General features: G+C 39.9%; 1 long non-coding RNA gene across 2 annotated transcripts in view; it reads left to right on the top strand.

The window, feature by feature from the left end:
* The first annotated feature begins 514 nt into the window (after positions 1-514).
* LOC125107215 (uncharacterized) overlaps positions 515-6676 on the top strand; it is a 28911-nt gene continuing 22749 nt past the window's right edge. For both annotated transcript variants that reach the window (XR_007129485.1, XR_007129484.1), the window contains exons 1-2: positions 515-600; positions 1626-1682. This is a non-coding gene — a long non-coding RNA (uncharacterized LOC125107215). The remainder of the gene's footprint in view (positions 601-1625; positions 1683-6676) is intronic.

Raw genomic sequence — 6676 nt, 5'->3', positions numbered from 1 at the left:
CAACTGAGACTTGTAAAACTATCTGAGGAACTTTAGTTGCTGAGGCCAAAGGTTTTTATACTTAAACTTCATGGCCCTAATCTCCATATGAGATGGTCACTGGATACTCAGTGCATGTAGAGATCTCACCCCCATCCTAACTGTTCTTTCACCTTCCAACATGGCAAAATACTATAGGGGATTAACACAGCATACTCAAGTTTATAATCAACAGGTCCAAGCAGCTTTCCAAATGTTAATCTACAGGAACTCTTACATGACCTTCACACTTGGGTCTTGGATTAGAGAAAATGACAAGAACATAAGACTATTTTCAAACTTCATTAGAAAGGACCATATCAAGTGTTGCTAACTACATACACTGCAGTAAAAGTCCAGGGAATCAATCCTTGGATCCCTGTCTCCCAGTTAGAAAGTTATTATACATCTACCTCTTGGACTTCTGTGTCAACAGGAGATCTAAAACTGAGAATCCCTTGGAATCTTCCAGAGTGTGACATCACAAAGGTGATAGCTATTCTGATATTTGGACTAAGCAGTGGGCTGCTGGAGTGATCCTTTTATCCAAGATCTTCAGCTCAAGACCTCTGCACTCTAAGAGTAACTGACAATATAGCTCTTCATCTCTTTCTCCTATTTGTCATAGCCATCTTTGAGATTCTTAAAGTTTCTATAGTTTTTTTTTTTTAATACTTCAACTGTATTATTTTTTTTCTGGGTAAATGAGGAGAATCAAAATTGTTACACACCCCTTTGATGTCAATAAGACATCAAGACAGAAGTCATCTTTATAGACTCTGGGTGGAGAGAGGATTTTTTCTGGGATAATTGCAGATGGGTAGGATCTTGGCTAAGAGGCATTGTCCAAAGCCTTCTCATAATTCTTATGTCCATGCTTGTCTCCACAGTCATTTACTATATTCTCTTCAGAATTTTAAATACCTCAGGCACTCACTTGATAAATAATTAAATTGAATTACAAAGGCAAGATTCCATAGGAGGTCAGAGAGAAGAGGTATAATTTTAAGAAAAGCCCTGATGGCAGTCATACCAAAGAGTCAGAGACTAATTGTCTCAAGCGGCATAGATCTAGAGCACTGAATGAGCCTAGACTAGGTTTAATGATGAGACTCTGTCTGCCCATTGACCTAGAGGAGGGACAGTGAGAATTTCCCAGTGTGGCTTTCGTATGTTCTTGTCTCCTTCAGGTGCTGCTCCATACCCCTCTTGCCCATGACTTTAGTTCCTAACTCTGAATCTTTATCCTTGACAAAATCCACACTGCCCAAACAATGGCTACTAATCCACAAAAATAATTTACTCCCTTCTAGTTTGAACTCTGGATGGGGAAGTGGGAAGGATGGAATAGTGTTTGGAAAAGAGAAAGAGCCCTGGGAAAATAAGTAATGACAAGCAAATGAGGAGGGCAAGAATTCAACCACTGATTTGGGGAAACCTAGGAAAATATCACAAATAAACCCAAGCACAGCCCTGCATGAGATTGTAACCATCCTGGAGAATCATGTTTGGGATAGAAACTACATTAGGTAGGATAAAAACTGTAATATAGAGACCCCAAAAGGCAGTAGCTTATACAATAAAGTTCTTTTTTCTTTCTGTAACAGTCCTGGATTTAATAGTCCAGATTTGCATATGTTCCTGATTGATGTAGACCTTTAGAGGTATGCTATCTCGTTAGTCCATTATCCTTTAGAGCATAGCAGAAGCTGGTCAGAGGCACTAGCTTTTAGACTGTAGAGAGGGGAGGAAGATGTACATTAAACAAAGGTCTTGTGTCTTAAGACCTAACTTCAAGGGGTACACAGTTCTGCTCACATTCAGTTGTTGAGAAGATGGTCACATGTTCACACCACCTGCAAGAAGATGTGATAAACCTGTACTTTGGAGCAGTCATGTGCTTCAGTGTATATTCTCTCTTTCTAAGTCTGTAAGTCTCTTTCTGGATTTGATTTCCAAAGGCCTAAGGAGTTATGAGAGCAGAGCAGATTTGTGATACACATAAAAATGGAATGTCAGGCACTGATAGTTTCCTACACAGTGTCTATTTCCTTTCCACCCTTTTCTTTAAGATTTATTTATTTCTTTGAAAGAGAGGGAGGGAGGGAGGGAGAGAAAATGAGAGAGCATGGGGGGTGGGCAGCGGGAGAGGGAGAGACTCTCAAGCAGACTCTCAGCTGTGTACAGAGCCAGACAGGGAGCTTGATCCCCACAACCCTGAGATCATGACCTGAGATGAAACCAAGAGTCAGACACTTAACCGACTGACCCACCCAGCTGCCCCTCTACCCTTTTCAAGGGAACTCCAGTTCTCTCAACTCACACCACTTGCTGGGCATATTCTCTTGTAGTCCAAAGTGGTCATGGGACTCAATCTAGGCAAAGAGATGTAAATGATGCATTTCTGAGTCTTTTCCTTTATCCTTTTTTTTGCCTATTACACAGTTGCATAGATGTGATGTTTGGAGGAGGAGCAACCATCTTAGAAACCATAAGACAACCAGAGTGAGGATGAAAGCCGAAATATCAAGGATGGTAGAGCTGAAAGATGGAGAAACTTGGGGCCCTTGATGGCCCACTGGGTCATAAAACTAGTTATGTGAGCCAGATAAACCTCTTTTGTATTTAAGCCAATATATGGCAGACACTGTAGTATTTGCAGTTGACCAGATCACTAAGAAATGGGGAGGCAGAGTGAAGAGAGAGAGAGAGTGAGCACTCCTTTCCTGTCCCTGACAGCTTCCTGTCCCTGTCCCTGTCCCTGTGTGTGTGTGTGTGTGTGTGTGTGTGTGTTTGTCAGTTTGTTATTTACCTAGTCTGGGGAGAGAAGAGAAGGGAAGAGGAGTGATAAAAGTATAATAAGGAGGAATGATAAAAGCAGTGAAAAAGCCTACCATGATGATTACCTGCTTTACTCCACAGAGCCACTTCCCACCCTTCATCCTACCTGGTGCCCTGGGTGACTATCTGTATAGACTATATGAACAGTTTCCTTGCCCTCCATTCTTTCATTGGCCAGTAGAAGACATTAGCAAGAGATCTGGAGAACAGGATTAAAAGAAGAATGGGGTATTTATTCCTTTGCCATCCCAGCAGTGCCCTTTAACTGAAGGCTGCAGCTTCTGTCAGATGGCCCTCTCTGCACTGGTCACTTTTTGGTTCCTGTGGCCACTTCCTCCCCTCATTTATTCTGGCTGGATGTAGGGTGGTGATGGCTCCCTGTCACCTCCTTTGTTGCTTTTCCTAACCTCTGCTCACATTTTTGTAAACAGTTCCTTTACAAAATCTTTAATTATCCAGTTAGGAAGTGCATCTGATTTCTGCCAGGATCTTGGCTGGTCTTTTTCACAGAGTGGGGCTCAGAGCCTTGCTTCCAGGATTAGAGTCACATGGAAACAGCAAGCTCTAGAGGTCGGGACAGACTTGTACAACTGCTCATGCACCAAAGCAGCTCGGTTATACCATGCTGAGGTAGGATGAGAAGAATGAGGAAGACAGGAAATAGAGGTAAAGAACCAGACAGTCTGAGTTGGAATCCTGGCTCTCACTCTTAACAGCGAGAAGCAGATGCCATTAACTCTGTGCCTCACTTTCCTCAACTGTAAAGTGGGGTAATTAATAATAATACCTGTGTCCTCAGAGTGCAGTCAGGGTTAAATGAAATATCCATGTAAAACAGGGCAGTTCTTGGGAGACTTTGTAATTAACAAAAATAGCCATAATAATAATTATTATTACAGATCAAGTATCAGGGAAGATGCTGGTTGCTTCAGAAGATTTCTGTGTAGACAAGTGAAATCAAAGATGAATGACTTTATAATGAAGATCTGGACTCTGATATTTGACTGCTGACAGCTGTTAAATTTCACCTCTTCCTCTTCTCCTTCCGTACCACATCTGGACCAGCTGATCTTGTAAGGCCCGAGTGCTCACCATTTTGGCACCAGCAAAACCACAAGTTCCTGCCACATGGGGACTCACATCCTCAGCCCCAACCCCTCAACCCAGCTAAAAATATATACCAGTCTCTCTCCCTTGCTTTTTCACTTTGGACTTGGTTGAGAGGCCTTCCCTGCCCTCCCAGACATCTCAGTTATGTAAATAATAAGCCTTTTCCTAACTGTTTGGTAGATGCGTGATGGCATCAGTAGCAACATCCAAACCAGACTTTGGGCGAGGGTCCATCTGCCTCTACAGGTGACATAACAGGCTTCCCTTCAAAATATGTTGGCACTGAAACCACAGTCCCGCCATCCTATTTCAGACCCACTTTAGGGCAAACTTTAAACTGACTGAACTTATTTTTCTTTCTATAGGGAACAGGCATCTCAAAAATAGAAAATAACTTGAATCACAGGAAATAAATGTCTACCCCCCCACCCCATTTTGAGTTGTAGACTGAGATTTATATCTGCTGTATCAGGTTACCGGATGATTTAGTTACTAAGCAAGGCACCGTTTTGTCCACCCTTAAAAGTCTGCCCGGGACCAGTCAAAGTAGAACAAGGGCTGTGAAAAAGGCAAGACCCCATAGTGCCTACAGTTTGAGCACATAGATTCTGAACTGTGCTGTTTTGCTTCCACTTCCTTCTCTTGACCTCCAAATTGAAGGTCACCTCTTACGTCTTTGCTAGGCCCTTCTGGTTAGGGAACCCATCCATTCTTCTTTAGCCACCAGCAGTGTCCTTTTTCCTCCTAATATCTTATTTCTCTTTTTTTGGTAAGTTTAAGGTATGGAAGTATTGTAACATAGGCATGACCCATACAGATAGCCCTTTTCTGGGTACGGCTTAGCCCAGAAGACAGCCAAACTTCTGTGGATAGACATAAGAATCACTAAAGGAACTTTTTAAAAAATTGCAGATGCTGAGAGACTATTCCAGATCTGTGAAGTGATAATTTGCTTCAGGGATAGGCAGGGATGGAAAGAGATCAGTTAGGAATCTGTATGTTTAGAGGTAAAGCTCCCCAGCTGATCCCAGTGATGAATCAGACATAACAGCATATTGAACTGGATATCTTAGTTGTGACACTGGGTTGTTTAAACCCCTAGCCTTCATGACACAGGAACATTTAACCCCAAGGATATTCTGATCCCATCATTTGCTGTTGCTGTGCCATCAGTGTGGGTGGTTGGTAGAGAATACACAAAATGATTGGAAATACGTTAAAGAAAGGTCATAAGACAGAGAAATCCAGACAGCAGAATAACTTTGACATAGCTGAGGGAACTTTCTTACAGTTTTCTCATGTATTAGTTAAAAAAAAATCCAAACAGTCAGTCTTTTATCCAACTCATACTAAATATTACTGTTAGGAATGATCACCACAAAACAAAAGACAATAGTTGAAATTACACATGGTAAAATTTGTTAGAGATAAAGATCTGATGACAAATCATGTCTTGATGCTCACATTGAAACACACAAATATTGAACAGGGAAAAATTAGACTTGGCAAAAGTAATCAACACTAAATAAAACTGCCAACAGCTAAATTGGCATATGTTGAAACTTATTATTGCCTAAAAATTGATGTAAGAATCCAATTTTTTTACTAAGTTTGGGTGTGAATAATTTGACCTGAGACCATTGGACTTAGTACAAATAATGACCATAAAAGAACACATGCAATTGTAGAAACTATAATCAAGAAAAATTTGATATGAACAGTAAGGGAAAAAAAATGTTCAATAACATTTTCATTTAAACCTTATGTGGAAAATAACTGATTCCAATGAAAAGAATTTCAGTAAATTAAAAACCAAAAGAGAAGAAAATTAGAAATGTCTTAATGCCTTAGAAAAAATTTTTATCAAGTATTTTTATCTATTAAAGTAGCTTAATAGAAATTAGTTCTAAAAAATACTTTCCTAATGAATGAGTATTCATCCAGGTAAGCATAATTTTGATGTAAAGCTTTCTACTCCTAAATACAGGAGTTAAAAGATTCTCATATCTGAAAGTCAACAGTATCTAAATAGATGGGTTAAAACAAAAGGCTCAAAATTTCCTGCATCCAATTATTTATTGTGAGTGTCAAGAAAGGAATGATTAGGAAGAGTCTGCAAGAAAGTGTCAAGAAAGGAATGATTAGGAAGAGTCTGCAATATGGGATAAACCCAACAAGGGCAAGCATTCATGGAATCCCACAACACAGCTTCGGATTTCTGGGCATCCAAATGGCAGATTAAGGCAAGGTATACCTGGAAGAAAAAGCACAGAAGACAAATCCTTTAAAATTTTTCTTAAGCCTCTCCATTCTTTCTTAGCTTTTTACTAGAGGAATTGATCCATAACTCATAATTCTTGAAGTTGACAGAAACAGTCATCCTTCAAAATGCAAACCCCACTATAATAGAAAAGATTTAAAAAATAAGCTTTGGGAGGGATGTGGAGAAATTAAAACACTCTAACTCTACACTGATAAGAAAATCGTAAAATGGCGTAGCCACTTTGGAAAACAGCCTGGCAGTTCTTAAAAAAAAAAAGATAACACACAGGTTACCATAGGACCCAGCAGTTTCAGTTCTAAGTATAGAGCCAAGAAAATTAAAACGTATGTTCACATAAAAGCTGGTTCACAAATGTTTATAGAAGAATTATTCATACTAAACAAAATTGGAAAGAGTCCAAGTGTTTATCACCCAATAAATGGA

This window comes from Lutra lutra, chromosome 8, assembly GCF_902655055.1.
Source record: "Lutra lutra chromosome 8, mLutLut1.2, whole genome shotgun sequence".
Classification (NCBI taxonomy): domain Eukaryota; kingdom Metazoa; phylum Chordata; class Mammalia; order Carnivora; family Mustelidae; genus Lutra; species Lutra lutra.
This window is presented reverse-complemented; position numbering and strand designations above follow the sequence as displayed.